Source organism: Macaca thibetana, chromosome 3 (genome assembly GCF_024542745.1).
Source record: "Macaca thibetana thibetana isolate TM-01 chromosome 3, ASM2454274v1, whole genome shotgun sequence".
In the NCBI taxonomy this organism is placed as follows: Eukaryota; Metazoa; Chordata; class Mammalia; order Primates; family Cercopithecidae; genus Macaca; species Macaca thibetana.
The window spans coordinates 108,975,068-108,994,020 of NC_065580.1; the positions used below are offsets into that span (position 1 = coordinate 108,975,068).

At 40.6% G+C, this 18,953-nt stretch overlaps 1 protein-coding gene and 1 pseudogene across 1 annotated transcript in view; both read left to right on the top strand.

Moving 5' to 3' along the window:
- The window catches only part of YAE1 (YAE1 maturation factor of ABCE1), a 967,894-nt gene that overhangs the window by 16,627 nt on the left and 932,314 nt on the right, over positions 1–18,953 (top strand). The window lies entirely within an intron of this gene.
- On the top strand, positions 15,147–16,721 carry LOC126950880 (keratin, type II cytoskeletal 8-like; annotated as a pseudogene).

Sequence of the window (18,953 nt, forward strand, 5' to 3'; positions counted from 1 at the left end):
ACTATCTTTAGGAAAATACAGACCAAAACCTCAGCGAGGTATCTCCTCACATCCATTAGGATGGCTACTACTAAAAAAACAAAATCAAAAGAAATATAGCAAGCGTTGGTGAAGATATGATGAAAGTAGAATCCTTGTTCACTGTTGGTGGGAATATAACATGGTGCAACTGCTGTAGAAAACAGTATGGCAGTTCAACACATTAAAAATAGAATTACTGTATGATCCAGTAGTTTCACTTCTGAGCATATATCCAAAAGAATTTACAGTAGGGTCTCAAAGTGATATTTGTACACCCATTTTCATATCAGCATTATTCACAATAACCAAAAGGTGGAAGCAACTCTAGCATCCATAAACAAATGAATGGATAAACAAAATGCGTAACATACATGCAATATATTTATGTCCACTTTACAAAGAAATGACATTCAGATACATGCTACGATATGGATGAACCTTGAAAACATTGTGCTCAGTGAAATAATCTTCTCATAAAAGAACAGATACAGTATGATTCCACCCATATAAGGTGCCTAGAATAGCCAAGTTCGTAGAGATAGAAACTAGAATGGTAGTTGCCAAGTGCTGGAAGCAATGAGGAGTTGTTGTTTAATGGTTGTAGAGTTTCAGTTTTGCAAGATGAAAAGTATTTCGGAGATTGATAGTGGGGATGGCCTCAGAACAATGTGGATGTACTTAGTGCCACTGTACTGTACACTTTAAAAATGATTAAAATGGATAAGCCAGGCATGGTGATGCGCACCTGTAGCCCCAGCTATCCAGGAGGATCCTTTGAGTCCAGGAGTTTGAGACTACCCTGGATGACATAGTGAGTCCCTGTCTCTTAAAAAAGAAAAATCTTTTAATAGATACAGATTTAAAATGGTTACAATGATAAGTTTTATGTTATGCATATTTTCCACAATACAAAGAATTTTTAACTTCCTCTGGAAGTTACTTTACTCATTGAAAGCCATTAAGTTCACTTGTTACTGTTTGCATTTAGTTTGGGGTTTTCCCCCACCATTGTAATTTTATTTCATCTTATTGAATATGTAAAGCATGAACATACAATTAAAAGTCAAAATTGTGTAGAAAGGTATACTAAGAGAAACAACATTTCCTCCCCTCCCCTGCAACCCTATCCGCTCATCTCCTTCCCTAATTAGTAACCAGTTTCACTCATTTTTGTATTATCAGTCTTGTTTCTTTTTACAAAATTATACAGGTACGTGTACATTTTCTTGTTTTCTGTTCTTTTTTCTCACAAGAGGTAGCATATTGCATATGTTCTCTTTTATTTTTCACTTTAAAATACATTCTGGAAACTTCTCCCTTTCAGTTCATAGAGATGTTTCTCATTTTTTAAACCAGTTAATAGTACCCCATAGTATGCATGTACCATAGTTTATTCAACCATTATTTTTCTTATCTATCTTAATGCTTAAATTATATCAGATTTGGCCAGTAAAAACAGTCTTCTTTGTTCTCTACTTTAGGTAGTTTATAGTATTTTACAACGACAATACTGCAACAAATAACTTTTGCATATGCTTTTTCACATTGTTAAACATATGTCTTCAGGGTATATTCTTAGACCTGAAATCCATAGGTCAAAAAAAAACCAAATACATGCATTCATAGTTTATCTCAGTATTGCCAAATTCTCCTCCATGGGATAATTGCATTTTATAATTCAACCAGCAATATATGAAAGTCCCTGTTTCCCTACAATCTTGCCAAACTTGTCAAGTTTTTGGATTTTTCATCAGTATGATAGGGGAAAAAAAAACTGAGGGAATTACAAGCTTCAAATAAATAAGAGATTATTTCCTAAATATCTCTCTAAATTAAGAAAAGAGATTATGAAAGTTCATGTCTCTAATTTCAAAATCTGTGTCATCTGCATCTGTAGGTCTGCTGCTATGAATGCTTTTTTAAAACTAAATTATCGATGACATTTTCCTGCTTCTTCATATATTTTACACTTTTTAAATTTTATGATATGTATCATGGACAAAAGAGAGGAGACTGAATCATTTTTCCCCAAAAAGGTACACCTTTTTTTTGTCAAATGGCTAAAATGAAGGGATGATCTCTTCTATCACATTAGGAGTTAAGCTGGGAGGGGATGAGTAACAGTTTTGGCTAGTTCCAGCTCAGAAATGGTTCTCTCGAGAGTGAGGTCAGGCCCATTCCTCCATCAGGGCTCTCCACGTGTTTGACCAGGCCACTAAAGACTGTAAGATTTCTTTCTCCTTTCCAGGTTCTCTAGGAGTTCATCTCTTTGATCTCCTCAGGATGTCATCTGGGTGGCGTTTGGGGTTCTGATTTAATTAATTTGAGGTATTTTTTAGTTTCAAGTGTTTTGGAGGTGATATCTGACTTCCCTAGTCCATGATGCAGGCACAGTGAGACTAAGAAATAGCTCTAGCCACCACTAACTCAGAAAAAGTAGGAAAGAATTGTTGAATCTGGAGGGGCTAGCTTTACATTTGGGGCTACAGTAGTTCTGGCATTTTCCCTCATTTAGCAGAGGGTAGTGAGGAGGTGTAGGCCATCATTTTGTCCATGCTTCTAGGAGTCCTTGCAGGGTAGTAAATTCTATATCTTGGAAGAGTACAAATAAATTATAGGCTCTCCCTCATCCAGTCTTATGCTTAGAGCTCCCCTTGTCAAGCACTCAGAATCCAGCCCCACACTTGCGCCCCTGGCTCCAACCAGAATGTGCTACCTGGGAATGGCAATCCTTTGTGGTATAGGCCTTTTCCTCCATTTTCAGGCCCTGTATTGTCCGCATTTTCAGGCTGAGACATCCTGTGACCTCTCCCTAGCGACAGGCCTAATGACAAGGGAGGAGGGAGGGGGCAGATCCTGAGTCACATCCCTGCCTCACAAGGGAGAGGCCTGTGGATTGTCTTCAAGGGAAGGGACTCTTGATGGGGAAGGATGGCCTCTTTCTGAAGGCTCAGAACTTCAGGGAAATGTGCATATTTAAGGTTTTCGGGATTCAGGGTTTTCAACATAGGTATCTCTTCCTATGTGTGAGTGTCTCATTCTTCTGACCATTGCAGGCCTGAATGGCTGGAAGTTAAACCTTAGGCGCTCTGCTTCTCTGATGATTAACTCCTGGGCCCCATCTTCAGCTTTCTCTGCACTTTCACTGCCGGCCACTTGCAGAGCCTCCTTGCTTCCTACAAAGAAAAAATACTCTGATGTTTACATTGCTCTTTCAGTTGCCAGTTAACTGCTTTTAGTCTTTCCTTACCTTTTTCTAAAGTGTCAATTGAGTTTAGCAACAGGTATCTAATCCTACTGTCTTTTTTTTTTTTTTTTTTTTTTCTTTGAGATGGAGTTTCACTCTCGCCTCCCAGGCTGGAGTGTAGTGGTGTGATCTCGGCTCACTGCAACCTCCACCTCCTAGGTTCAAGAGATTCTCTTGCCTCAGCCTCCCGAGGAACTGGGATAACAGGTGCCCACCACGAAGCCCGGTTAATTTTTTTTGGTATTTTTAGTAGAGACAGGGTTTTGCCACGTTGGTCAGGCTGTTCTCAAACTCCTGACCACAGGTGATCCGCCCACCTTGGCCTCCCAACAACCATTGTCTTTTTAGTTACTATTTCTCTGGGCCTTTCAAAGGTTGGCTGGTGCGTTTCACCAGCTTGGACTTTCCCTTCTGTGCGTCCCATCAGCATTTATCGCTAGTGAAAGTTTTCACAACTGGACTGTCATCTTGTGCCACAGTTACGTGGCACTTATCACCAAGGATATAGGGTCCTCACTGCCAGCTGGGAAGAAGGCAATTGAGCTCCAAAATCCGACTTGAATATTCGCTTTCTTGGACACTCCAGGCATTAACTGCCATGGGTGAAGTTTCCCAGGCAGCAATCTCTGAGACAGAGTCTAATGGATGGAATGTTTATTAGAAACCAATATCCATGGAAGGGAGGGGGGAAAAGCAGATTTAGGCAGAAAGGGAAGTCAACCCGCAATGCAGACCCTGTAGCCTCAACCAACCCCACAAAGAGTTCTAGAATCAAATGGCCAGTCACAGTTTTCCTGGGTTGGGCCAAAATGCCTTAGTCATTGGATATGGACCACCCCAAGGAAAGCATGGCTTTGGGCGAGTTGGCTTTCTGCAGCTGAAAGCAACCCATGAAGGGATTAATAGTCCAAATCTGTCATCTGACAGCATTCCCAACCGCTGCACCAACAGGTCTTCCTTCAAGGGGTTTTTGAGGGGCACATGCATGCCACCAGACAAGACAACTACTCTCTCACATGGAAATGGCTGCTGGGCACTCCTCACTCGGAAAGAGCTTGCCCTGCTCTGCAACGCCGATCATTTAGACTTCAATGTGTCCACAGCCCTTCAATGTCATTAAAGAAGAGGAATTTTGAGTTTATCTGACGTCGTCGTTTGGGCAGAAACAATGATGTTTCACAATTTCAACAGCCTAATCGGTAGTGAAACTCCTTCAGCCTTTTGAATTCTTAATTTCAGTTTTTCTATCTTTCGGTTCTAGAATCCCATTTAATTCTTGTTTATTTTATTTTATTTTTTCATAAGTTACTGGGGTACAGGTGGCAATTGGTTACGTAAGTTCTTCAGTGAAGATTTGTGAGATCCTGGTGTACCCATCACCTGAGCAGTATACACTGCACCATATTTGTAGTCTTTTATACCTCAGCTCCCTCCCACCCTTCCCCCCAAGTCCCCGAAGTCCACTGTATCATTCTTATGCATCTGCGTCCTCGTAGCTTAGCTCCCACATATCAGTGAGAACATACGATGTTTGGTTTTCCATTCCTGAGTTACTTCACTTAGAATAATAGTCTCTAATCTCATCCAGGTCATTGCAAATGCTGTTAATTCATTCCTTTTTATGGCTAAGTAGTATTTCATCATATAGATAAGCCACAGTTTCTTTATCCGCTCGTTGACTGACGGGCATTAGGGTTGGTTCCACAATTTTGCAACTGTGAATTGTGCTGCTATAAACATATGTGTGCAAGTATCTTTTTTGAATAATGACTTCTTCTCCTCTGGGTAGAACTTCCAGTCTGTGCTGATAGTCACCATTTTGTCATTTAATTTCTTGAGTGCTTTAACCATTACTTTAACATTCCTATCTGTTAACTCTAATATTTGGATTTCACATGCAAATATTTTCTTGTCTTTTTCCTCTTCCTTTTCTTCTTCTTTTCTTTCCTTTCCCTCGCTCCCTCCCTCCCTCCTTTTCTTCCTTTTATCCCTTTTTCTTTTCTTCCTTCCTTTTTCATTTTTTTTTTTTTTTGCATGCCAGGTTATTTTTGATTGACTATCAGACATTGCATGCAATAAATTGTCAAGATAAATTGAAGCTCTAAACAATGATATCTTACTCTGAATAAGATTTACTTTTAGGGAGCAAATAGGAATAAAGATCTTCTTAATCCCAATAGAGATTGAGCTCATTCAAACCTTTTTTATTTTATTTTTGTAAAGGCTGGGCAATTTATGAGTTATCCTTATTTGGCGTATCTATGCTTTTGGTGATCCCAGCTGAATGTTCAAGGTGTTTCTTACCAGGTTTCTTCCTCTTCTGCGGGTCTGAAGTTTGATTGTTATATCCCAGCCCCATGAGACTTACAGAAGTTCTGCTTAGCCTTTTTCTCCCTAAGCTTTAGATTTATCCTCAACTTCCTAGCCTTGCAGTCACCTCTTAACCAAAAAGCTTGGAGGGGAAATAATGGTGCCAAATGTCAGTCTCAGCTATCTCTCTTCTCTCTGCCTTCTCAAGTACTCACTGCCTTGGTAGCTGTCTGATGCCTTCAGATGGGGGTGTGTGTGTGTGTGTGTGTGTGTGTGTGTGTGTGTGTGTGTATGCATGCATGTTAATCTGCTCTGCTAGTCTACACCTTCTCAGCAGGAGAATTGGTCTACTACAAAATAGTCCATCATTGCCAGAAGCATGATTCCAAACTCTTGTTTTATTGAATTCATGTTTTTAGTAACTTGTTTTACAGCAAAAAGAAGCTCTGAGGGATTTCCTTCTGTTCTCTGAGTTGTATTTTTATCTATATGGTGCTCTGTTTGTCTTTTGCATGAAAAATTTCTTACATTACCTTATTTTTTCTTGGTATGTTTACAGGTTACTGTTCTGTTTCTTTTCATCTTAATTACTCTTCCCTGGTACCTTCCTGGCATTCTCTTTCCTCTGATATAATGTGAGTGATTTCTTGACTTTCTTCCCTTTGTATCTAGGACTAAGATTGTTTTCTTTCCCCCAAGTCCTGTTTGAGGGTTGAGCAGTTCATGTTCTGCCTGTTTTTTTTAATGCTGGAAGAAGTAGCAGAGAGTGGGAGAAAGTTTAGGGGAGGCTCTGTTCAGTCTTCATTTAAATGTCTCTGCTTTTCACTTATTCATTCATTCAACAAATATTTTCTCAGTGTCTACTATGTACCAGGCACTTATCTAAGTACTTGAGATCCATCGAGGAACAAAACACACAAAATCCTTGTATTTGTGCGTTATATTCTAGTGAGGGAAACAGACAATACATACTAAAACATTAGATAAGTGCCTTTGAAGGTGATGAGTGCTATAGATGCATCACGGAGAATAAAAAGGATGAAAAGTGCAGGGGAAGGAGACACTGGCAGTGGCCATTTTAATTGGGTAGATAGTGTGAGTCTCACTCAAAGGTGAAATTTGACCAAAGATTTGAAGGAGAAGCCATACAGATAAATAGAGGAAAAATATTCTAAGCAGTGGGAATGATCCCCACAAAAGCTCTCAATCAGGGGATGCCTGGTGTGCTCCAGGCAGAGCACGGTGGCCTCTGGGGCTTGAGTGGAGCAACCAAGAGAGAGAATAGGACGGGGAGGAATCAGGGAAACAGGGCACCTCACATAGGCTGCTAGGCCATGGTGAGAACTGTGACTTTTACTATGAATGAGATGAGAAGCCGGCCTTTGCCCTCCACTCCCCTCCCCTCCCCTCTCCTCCGCTCCCCTCCCCTCCTCCCCTCTCCTCCTCCCCTCCTCCCCTTCCCTCTTCTCTCCCCTCCTCTCCCCTCCCCTCCTCTCCTCTCCCCTCCCCTCCTCTCCCCTCCCCTCCTCTCACTTTCCCTCCCCTCCTTTCTCTCTTTCTTACTTTGTTTCTCATGTTTTACATTGAGGTATAACATTCAAACAGTAAAGTCCACGGATCTTAAGTGTATACAGCTCAATGGATATTACTGATGTCAACAAATATACAAACACCACACAAAGTTATTGAGTGTCAGCAGCACCCCAGGAGTCTCCTCATTGTTTCCTCCTGGTCAATAACCTCCCAAAGGAAATGACTCTTCTGACTATCATGCTCAAAGACTAGATTTCTTTCTTCTGTTTTTGAACTTAATATAAATGGGACCATTCAGTATGGATTACTTCGTGCTTCTTCCACTCAGCATCATGGCTGTGAAATGCATCATGTTTTGTGGAGCAATAATTCTTTTTTTATTAGATGAATAGCAACCTCCTGAGGCTGAGGCACGAGAATCGCTTGAACCTGGGAGGTAGAGGTTGCAGTGAGCTGAGTTCGCACCATTGCACTCCAGTCTGGGTGACAGGGCGAAACTCTGTCTCAATTAAAATTAAATTAAATTAAATTAAATTAAAAATGAATATTGTATGAATATATAATAATTTTTCTCATCTGTTGAACATTTAGACTTGTTTAGAGTTGGGGCTATTAAGAATAAAAGCTGTCAGTGACACTCATGTGTGTCTTTTGGCACACACATGTGCCCACTTATGTTGAATATCTGCCAGGAGTGGAATCAAAGCTTTTCTTGAACAGAGTAGTGACGTTATCTAATTTAATTTTAAAGGGATCATTTTGTTGAGCATAGACTGTAGGTAGCAAGGGTGTAAATAGGGAAGCCAATTAGGAGTCATGATAGTGATGCAGGTGGCATGATAGTGATGATGGTGGCTTGGGCCAGGTGGCAGCACCAGGGGGTTACAAGTGAGGTCTTGGGGAAAAGTAAAAAGAAAGCAAAGATAAGGCTATTCACTCAGGCTGCTTCTCTCTGGGTGGAGAACATTAGTTAAAATTCACATGGTTTTGTTGATTTATCAATATGAATTTTGTGGATGGGGACAGAGGTGGAAGTAAGAGCTCAGCCTGGTGTGCTCAATAATTTTTTGTTTCTTTCTTTGGACATTAATTTTTGAAATGTATTGAATTAGCTTATAGTCCTTTCCTGGTTTGATTAAAATTGGCATTGTTTTTCTGGTTTTAACTATTTTTGCTCACTCTATTAGATATTGGGAGAAAAGAAAATGTTTAGACAAGTTTCAATTCACCATTTAAGGCTAGAACTCATCTCTTTTTTTTTTTTTTTTTTTGAAAAAGAACTTTTTACATACACTAAGATGACTATGATTTAAAAGTCAGATTACAAGTATTGGCAAGCATGTGGAAAAATTAGAACCCTCATATACTGCCAGTGGGAATGTAAAATGCTGCAGCCACTTTGGAAAACAGCCTGGCAGTTTCTCAAAAAGTTCAACACAGAATTACCATATGGCCCAGTAATTACACTTCTACCCAAGAGAAATGAAAACATATGACCACACGAAGACTTGGGCAGAAATGTCCATAACAGCCCTATTCATAACAGTGTAAACGTGGAAATAATCCAAATGTTCAGCAACTGATTATTGGATAAATAAAATATGGTATATCTATGAAATGGAATATTATTCTGACATGAAAAGGCATTAAGTACCAATTCATGCTACAACATGGATGAAGCTTGAAAGCATTAGCTAAGTGAAAGGAGCCAGACATGAAAGGCCACATATTGTATGAATCCATTGATGTGAAATGTCCACAATAGATACACTTAAAGAAACAAAGATTAGTGGTTGCTTAGGACTGGGGAAGCCATGGAGGGAGAAGTGGGAGATAGCTGAAGAACCTCTCAGAGGTGATGAAAATATCCTAAAATTCATGACGGTCATAGTTACACAACTTTGTGAATATACCAAAAAACATTTATTTCTACACTTTAAATGGGTAAGCTGTATGGTATGTAAATTATATCTCCCTAAAACTGTTAACAAAAGCAAAAAAAAAAAAAAAAAAAAAAAAAAAAGAACATTTGTGACATATTTAATACGGAGAAATAAAAATATAAAATGGCCTATCATCTTATCATCTATAGTTCTTTGTGACATTTTAAAAAATGAAATAATAAATATACAACCATGTCATCTCCAAATAGAGACAATTTGACTTCCTCTCTTCCTGTTTGAATACCTTTTACTTCTTTTTCTTGCCTGATTGCCCTGGCCAGAACTTCTAATACTTGTTGAATAGGAGTGGTGAGAGAGGGCATCCTTGTCTTGTGCTGGGTTTCAAAGGGAATGCTTCCAGCTTTTGCCTATTCAGTATGATATCAGCTGTGGGTTTGTCATAAATAGCTCTTATTATTTTGAGATATGTTCCATCAATACCTAGTTTATTGAGAGTTTTTAGCATGAAGGGGGGTTGAATTTTATGGAAGGCCTTTTCTGCATCTACTGAGATAATCATGTGGTTTTTGTCATTGGTTCTGTTTATGTGATGGATTACATTTATTGATTTGCATATGTTGAACCAGCCTTGCATCCGAGGGATGAAAGCAAACAGAGAGCCAAACCATGAGTGAAGTCCCATTCACAATTACTATAAAAAGAATAAAATACCTAGGAATACAACTTACCAGGGATGTGAAGGACCTCCTCAAGGAGAACTACAAACCACTGCTCAAGGAAATAAGAGAGGACACAAACAAATGGAAAAACATTACATGCTCATGGATAGGAAGAATCAATACCGTGAAAATGGTCTTACTGCCCAAAGTAATTTATAGATTCAATGTTATCCCCATTAAGCTACCATTGACTTTCTTCACAGAATTAGAAAAAACTACTTTAAATTTCATATGGAACCAAAAAACAGCCTGTATACCCAAGACAATCCTAAGCAAAAAGGACAAAGCTGGAGGCATCATACTACCTAACTCTAAACTATACTATAAGACTATAGTAACCAAAACAGCATGGTACTGGTACCAAAACAGATATATAGACCAATGGAACAGAACAGAGGCCTCAGAAATAACGCCATACATCTAAAACCATCAGATCTTGGACAAACCTGACAAAAACAGGAAATGGGGAAAGGATTCCCTATTTAACAAATGGTGCTGGGAAAACTGGCTAGCCATATGCAGAAAACAGAAACTGAACCCCTTCCTTATACCTTACACAAAAATTAACTCAAGATGAATTAAAGACTTAAATGTAAAACTTAAAACCATAAAAACCCTAAAAGAAAACCTAGGCAATACCATTCAGGACATAGGCATGGGCAAAGACTTCATAACTAAAACACCAAAACCAATGGCAACAAAAACCAAAATTGACAAATGGTATCTAATTAAACTAAAGAGCTTCAGCACGGCAAAAGAAACTACCATCAGAGTGAACAAGCAACCTACGGAATGGGAGAAATTTTTTTGCAATCTATCCATCTGACAAAGGGCTAATATCCAGAATCTATAATTAAACTAATTTACAAGAAAAAAAAAAAAAAAAACAACCCCATCAAAAAGTGGGCAAAGGATATGAACAGACACTTCTCAAAAGAAGACGTTTATGCGACCAACAAAAATATGAAAGAAAGCTCATCATAACTGGTCATTAAGAAATGCAAATCAAAACTACAAGGAGATACCATCTCATGCCAGTTAGAATGGCAATCATTAAAAAGTCAGGAGACAACAGGTGCTGGAGAGGATCTGGAGAAATGGGAATGCTTTTACACGTTGGTGGGAATGTAAATTAGTTCAACCATTGTGGAAGATGGTATGACCATTCTTCAAGGATCTAGAACCAGAAATATCATTTGATACAGCAATCTCACTACTGGATTTATAATACCCAAAGGATTATAAATCACTCTACTATAAAGACACATGCACACATGTTTATCGCAGCACTGTTCACAATAGCAAAGACTTGGAACCAACCCAAATGCCCATTAATTATAGACTGGATAAAGAATATGTGGCATGCATACATGGAGTACTATGCAGCCATAAAAAAGGATGAGTTCATGTCCTTTGCAGGGACATGGATGAAGCTGGAAACCATAATTCTCAGCCAACTAACACGGGAACAGAAAATGAAGCACAACATATTCTCACTCATAAGTGGGAGCTGAACAATGAGAACACATGGACACAGGGAGGGGAACATCACACACCTGGGCATGTCAGGGTGTGGGGGGCTAGGGGAGGGATAACATTAGGAGAAATACCTAATGTAGATGATGGGTTGATGGGTGCAACAAACCACCATGGCACGTGTATATCTATGTAACAAACGTGCACATTCTGCACATGTATCCAAGAACTTAAAATATAATAAATAAATAACATTTAAAAAGAAATTAAAAATGATATAATTTATGTGTGTAATTAGAACAGTCCACAAATACAGAAAGGCACAATATAGTGAGAACTTTGTATTCCTTTCCTCTCCCCTCAAAGTCTTCAGAAGTAACTACTACTGAGATCTGTTTTAATTTTCTTTCAGAAGGCATTTTATATGTACGCCAGCATATACCCAGTGCATATCACCTTCATCTTCATTTACACAAAGGATCATACTATCCACATGGCTTTGCACCTGACACATGTGCCAGTTATTACTCTTTAGAGACCTTTCCATAGAGGCTCACATGCAGCTTTCTCTTTTTTTCCTTCCCACCTTCCCAGCTGGCCTCCCTTCCTCCCTCTCTTCTATCCTTTCTTATTTTCCTCTCAGAAATAAAAGTTTTGGGTTTTTCACTCATACTTCATAGAAAGCGAAGGGGAAAAGTTTTTTTTTTTTTAATTGTATGCTTTTTCAAATCAGAAAATTCTACTAAAACAATACCCAAGTCTGTTCCTTTAAAGTCGTTTACATTTTTTCTTTTCTTTTTTTTTTCTTTTCTCTTTTTTTTTTTTTTTTTTTTTTTTTTTTTGAGATGGAGTTTCACTCTTTCACCCAGGCTGGAGTGAAGTGGTGTGATCTCGGCTCACTGCAACCTCTGCCCACCTGGGTTCAAGTGATTCTCTTGCCTCAGCCTCCTGAGTAGCTGGGATTATAGGTGCCCGCCACCACACCCGGCTAATTTTTGTATTTTTAGTAGAGACAGGGTTTCGCTATGTTGACCAGGCTGGTCTCGAACTCCTGACCTCAGGAGATCCACCTGCCTGGGTCTCCCAAAGTGCTGGGATTGCAGGCATGAACCACCATGTCTGGCATTTTTTGTTTTTTCGGATTATATAAATAATACCTTCTGGTTACAGCAAAATTAAGCCATGTGTGAACATTTAATTAACAAAGACTTATACAGTGCTTACTGTGTGCTAGGCCCTCATCTAGGTGCTTTAAATATTGACTCGTTTAATTAAATACTCATAACAAGCCTGTGAGTTAGGTCTTATAAATTCGTTTCACCAGTGGGGAAACTGAGACACGAAGAGATTAAGTAAATGTCATAGTTAAAAGGCAGCTGAGCTGGCCTTCAATTGCAACTCGTCTAGTTCCAGAGCTCACTCTGCTCCGTGGCCTGTCTTCAGACTCAAAAGACACTAGAGACACAGAAAACTCGTGTCCTGCAGTAACCACCGTTGACCTTATGGTGATCATCCTTTCATAATATTTTTGTGTGTATATTTATGAACAAACACATATTTTTATAAAAGTAAAACCTACAGCTATACAACATATATACACACATATATGTAAAATCAAGGGGCTTTTTTTGGTCATAAATTTCACAAAAATGAGATTATCTTATATATATGTACTCCTCTGCATCTTGCATTTCTAGTTTGTTTCATAAAATTCCTCCAAGTCAATTAGTGTAGCTCTAGCTGATGCTCCAGTACCTGCATGATATTCCTTGGTCCAATATACCTCAATTTATTTAACCATTCCCCTGTTAATGTGTATTTACCTTGTTTCCAGGATTTGGGGGGTACCACAATTATGCTGAAATAAACATCTGAGTGCATACTTCTTTTTGTATTGGTAATTTTATATCTAGGTATTAGGAGGCTTTAAAAAAAAACAGATTTTGCCAGATTGCCTTCACAAAAAGCTGAACAATTTACATATTCATCAACAGTGAATGAGGATCCCGTTTTCCTGACAGTCTTACCAGCAGTAGGTGAAAGTCCTTTGTAATTTTTGTTGATAACATTGGTGCACAGTGGCAACTCGTTGTTAGTTTAATGTGTTTTCTCCCTGACTGCTAGCAAGTTGAAAGACCAAAAAGTTGTTGTTGTTCTACTAAAGCATTTGGATTTGCTGTTCTGTGACCTGCCTGCTTATATCTCTACCCTTTTTTCTATTAATCATCTTTTTTCAGTTGTAATTAATATAGTTCTTTGTACTTAATATACCCTTCAGCTGTAAGCTCCATTATACATTTTCCCCAATCCATTATTTGTACTTTACTTTTGTATGTCTTATAGTTCACCTTTTAAAATGTCTTAATATTTATAAAAATCAAATCTGACTAATTTTTATAATAGCTTATAGGCTTCCTGCTTCATCAATCTCCAACTTGTACCTATTATCTCCTATATTATCTTCTAAGGTTTCATCCTTTTATTCTTTACCTTTAAGATTTTGATCCATCTGAAATTTATTTGTATATAAGATGAGAGGCAGGAACCAAAATTATTCTTTCCCAATGCATAGCTGATTTTGCCTATATTACTTATTAAATAAACCACTGTTCTGTGATAAATTAAAATATATTTTTTATATATTAAATTCTCACAGGCTGCAGAATCTATTTTGGGGTACTGTATTCTACATAGTTCCACTTATCTTTTTGCCTGTTTCTATGATAATATTACGCTGCTTTTATTACAGAGACTTCACTTCTGTTTTAACATTTTCTAAGGTCCTTTCTTTCACATTTTCTTGACTATTCTTGAACATTTATTCTTCCATGTCAACTTTAAGTTTATTTAATACAATTTAAGCACACATATCAATGTCCTCATTTGGATTGCATTCAATTTTTATATTAACAGGAAAATTCATACTTTCATAATATTAAATTTTCTCATTCAAGAATGTAGTATATCTTTCTGTTTATGCATGGTTTATTTTATGTCCTCATATGGAACTGACCTCCATACACCCTTATCTGGAGCCATGAAGGGTAGGCTTGCCAGATCTTTTTCACCTAAGTCAACCCTGCAATAGGAGGACATCTCAGAGCACCTTTTGCATCTCCACGTGTTGCCCCTAATGGTAACTTGATCTTATCCCACTCTCTTGCCTCTTAGAAGACACTTTTATCCATTCTCATCTTTTATTGTTTCTTTGATCATGTCTGACTTTCTTGCACCAGCTCCTAATCTTCAGAATTCACTCAAATCTCTTCTTTTCATATGGTCACCACCTTCCACTCCTCCCCAGCTGTCTCCAGTGTGTGCTGCAAGACCTGTGTGCTGCAGTTGCTAACACATCCAACTCTCCCTGGGGAGTGAATCAGCAGCCCAAGCATTGTCCTAGTGAACTGCTTCCAGTGATCCCTGATCTAGAATCACAAGAGGCTTGGGGAGTGGGGTGGATCTGACACTGCAGGCCTCCAGAAGGACCCCTCACCGACACGTTGTTCCTGCCACTGTCCTCCAGTGTTCTCATGTGGGGTTCTTATGTGGGCCTCTGGGCTGCTGTTTCCTGGGCTGCCATAGAGCCTTACAGCTGCCATTTACTGCTTTCAGGATCTTGAACATTTGTCTCCCAACTTTTCTGACACTAAGTGCGTCTTCTGAGTATATTCCCATTGTCACTAACATTCAGAACTTTGGCTCTTGTCAAATTGCTTCATTTTTGGATATCTGTGTCACTGGAGAAGTGAATCAAGCTAAGTGAAGAATGCCCTTATTTTTTCTTGTATGTTCTCTCTCTGCAAAGAGGAGAATGCTCTTTCCCAGTATTGTGCTTTCTGAGACACACCTAGTGGATGATCCAAACGGTCCTCGATTCCAAGTAAAATGGCAAAGATCCACATGTAGCTGGATCCCACCTGTGATCGCAATCTTTTCATGCTCTCAGATTCCACCCCACCTCAGTGTTTGAAAAGAAAAAATTTCAGACCAAGAAGCAGCTTCTCCACTCATTCTGGAATCCCTACCTTGTTCAGCCCCTCTGCCTCCACTCCTGCCTCCACTATATCCATCAGGGTGACCCAGAAGTCCTACAAGGTGTCCACCTCTGGCCCCCAGGCCTTCAGCAGCTGCTTCCACACAAGTGGGCTCGATGCCAGCATCAGTTCCTTCAGCTTCTCTGGAGTGGGCAGCAGCAGCTTCCAAGGTGGCCTGGGCAGAGGCTATGGTGGGGCCAGCAGCATGGGAAGCATCACTGCCGTCATGGTCAACCAGAGCCTGCTGAGCCCCCTCAACCTGGAGGTGGACTTCAACATCCATGCCATGCGCACCCAGGAAAAGGAGCAGATCAAGACCCTCAGCAACAAGTTTGCTTCCTTCATTGGCAAGGTATGGTCCCTGGAGCAGCAGAACAAGATGCTGGAGACCAAGTGGAGCCTCCCGCAGCAGCAGAAGACGGCTCGGAGCAACATGGACAACATGTTGGAGAGCTAAGTCAACAACCTTATGCAGCAGCTGGAGACTCTGGGCCAGGAGAAGGTGAAGCTGCAGTCAGAGCTCGGCAACATGCACGGGCTGGCGGAGGACTTCAAGAACAAAGAACAAGCATGAGGATGAAATCAATAAGCCTACAGAGATGGAGAATGAATTTGTCCTCAGATGTGGATGAAGCTTACATGAACAAGGTAGAGCTGGAGTCTCTCCTGGAAGGGCTGACTGATGAGATCAACTTCCTCAGGCAGTTGTATGAAGAGGAGATCCAGGAGCTGCAGTCCCAGATCTCGGACACGTCTGCGGTGCTATCCATGGACAACAGTTGCCCCCCTGGACATGGACAGTATCATCGCTGAGGTCAAGACTCAGTATGAGGTGATCGCCAACCGCAGCCTGGCTGAGGCTGAGAGCATGGACCAGATCAAGTATGAGGAGCTGCAGATGCTGGCTGGGAAGTGCTGGGACAACCTGCGGCATGCAAAGACTGAGATCTCCGAGATGAACCGGAACATCAGCTGGCTCCAGGCTGAGACTGAGAGCCTCAAAGGTCAGAGGGCTTCCCTGGAGGCTGCCATCGCAGATGCAGAGCAGCACGGGGAGCTGGCCATTAAGGATGCCAACGCCAAGCTGTCTGAGCTGTAGGCCGCCCTGCAGCGGGCCAAGCAGGACAGGGTGCGGTAGCTGCGTGGGTACCAGGAGCTGATGAACATCAAGCTGGCCCTGGACATCGAGATCACCACCTACAGGAAGCTGCTGGAGGACGAGGAGAGCCAGCTGGAGTCTGGGATGCAGAACATGTTTATCCATACGAAGACCACCAGTGGCTATGCAGGTGGTTTGAGCTCAGCCTATGAGGGCCTCACAAGCCCCGGCCTCAGTTGCGACCTGGGCTTCAGCTTTGGCTCTGGCGCAGGCTCCAGCTCCTTCAGCCACACCAGTTCCACCAGGGCCATGGTTGTGAAGATCAAGACCCGCGATGGGAAGCTGGTGTCTGAGTCCTCTGACGTTCTGCCTAGGTGAACAGTTGCGGCAGCCCCTCCCAGCCTGCCCCTCCTGTGGCTGCCCCAGAGCCCAGGAGGGAGGCTGCTGTGCAGGGGAGCAAAGGGAAGAGGAGATCCATCTGAGGCTCACCCCTAGCTCTCAGCCCACCCATGGGGAAGTTTACTGCCTGGGGATACCCCTTGCCCATGCCTCCAGCTACAAAAAAATTCAATTGCTTTTATTTTTGTCCAAAATAAAACCTCAGGTAGTTCTTTCAAAAAAAAAAATCAGTCCCACAAGGGCCCATTAGTCTCATTCTGTAGGCCAATGAGGATTTTCTTCATATTTTCAATGTGCTAAGAAGAATCTGCAGAATGTTAGGACATATATAGACAGATGAAAATACTCACACAAGGAGTAAGAAAATCTTCAGAGGAGCCAAATTTGTGAAGCAAGAACTGTGCCCCTCCCCAGTTCTAAGTCAACAACCACCCCATTAAGAGTCTATCTTAATTCTGGGGTCGTTAGCAGATTTCCTTTCTCCTACTCTTATTTGTTCATTTTATGGAACACGGTAGTCTGCCTTTTTTTCATGTCTAAATTCATTTCCTGTTGAGAAAGTTCATAACCATGGCACAATAGTAATTATCTTGCATAAGTTACTTAGCTCCTTTCTGCTCTTGTTTCCTCATCTCCAAAATAAGAATAAAAATAGTACTTCTTTTATAAGGTTGTGTTGAGGATCAAAATAGCTAATATATGTTAAGCCCTTGGAACACTTCCCAGACTATAATCACTGCTATATAAATGTTTGCCATCATCCTTCTTGGATGGTTTCAATGTCCCTTGGTTACCTTTGCCAGGACTTTTTTTTTTTTTTTTTTTTTTTTGAGATGGAGTCTTGCTCTGTTGCCAGGCTGGAGTGCAGTGGCATGATCTCGGCTCACTGCAACCTCTGCCTCCTGGGTTCAAGCAATTCCCCTGCCTCAGCCTCCCGAGTAGCTGGGACTACAGGCTTGTGCCACCACACCCAGCTAAGTTTTTGTATTTTAGTAGAGACAGGGTTTCACCATGTTGGCCAGGATGGTCTCAATCTCCTGACCTCATGATCCTCCTGCCTTGGGCTCCCAAAGTACTAAGATTACAAGTGTGAGACAACGCGCCTGGTCCCTAGGACTCTTATTTTCTAAATCCTATTAGAACATTAGAACATCTTTTTTTTTTTTTTTTTTTTTAAGAGTCAGGATCTCACTCCGTCATCCAGGCTGGAGTGTGGTAGCACAATCATAGCTCACTGTTGCCTGTAACTCCTGGGCTCTAGTGATGCTCCCACCTCAGCCCCACTGAGTAGCTGAGACTACAGGTGCATGCCACTACATGGGGCTAATGTATTAATTTTTTTTTGTAGGGATGGAATCTTGCTATGTTGCCCAGGCTGGTCTTGAACTCTTGGCTTCAAGAGATCATCCCATATCAGCCTCCCAAAGTGTTGGGATTTCAGATGTGAGCCACTGCACCAGCCCTATTAGAACATCTTTCTAAATTACATGGGAATGTACAAAAACAAAAGATAAGAACCTGTAGAACCTTAAAACATTTTCATGGTCCTCATAAGGTCCTTCATATTCAGGAGAGCAGGCATTGCAACATTTAAAGCCTATCTCCAAGGAAGAGACTTTTGCCCAAAGTCTGTATAGACTAAGGTTCTGTCTACGTTATAATGTCTTCTTCTCAAATCACCTCCTTGACTTCACATTACCATAATAATCTACATCCCATTATCAACTTTTGGCTTTTAGCAAGATAGGCTGTTTTGCAAAAGAGGAAGGCAATGGGAGGCTTTCGATGTTACTTTTCAGGACTAGTTTTCCTTATCTTCTTCCTGTTTGGCCCCTGGGATCTTATCTGCCTTTAAGTGTTATAATAATTCCAGGTGCATTAGAGTATCCAATATGTCACTGAAATCTACATCTCCCCTGATATTAACCATACACTAAATAAAAGCAGCACATAATAAAATCATCCACATCCCAAAATAGAAAAATCACCCAAAGTGTTTAAATTTTACATAGGGAGTAAGTTGTATCACACTCGATGCTATCCATGTTTATAACCATTTATGCTTACACATATGTCATTTCAACAGCTATGACTGAGCTTCTGCTCCACGTATGTCGGGCACTAGGCTGGGCACTAGCAACATACTGGAACAATAACGGGGTGGTTCTGCTGGGGAGGCAGCTAAGACAGACCAAACAGTGGGAGTCCCAG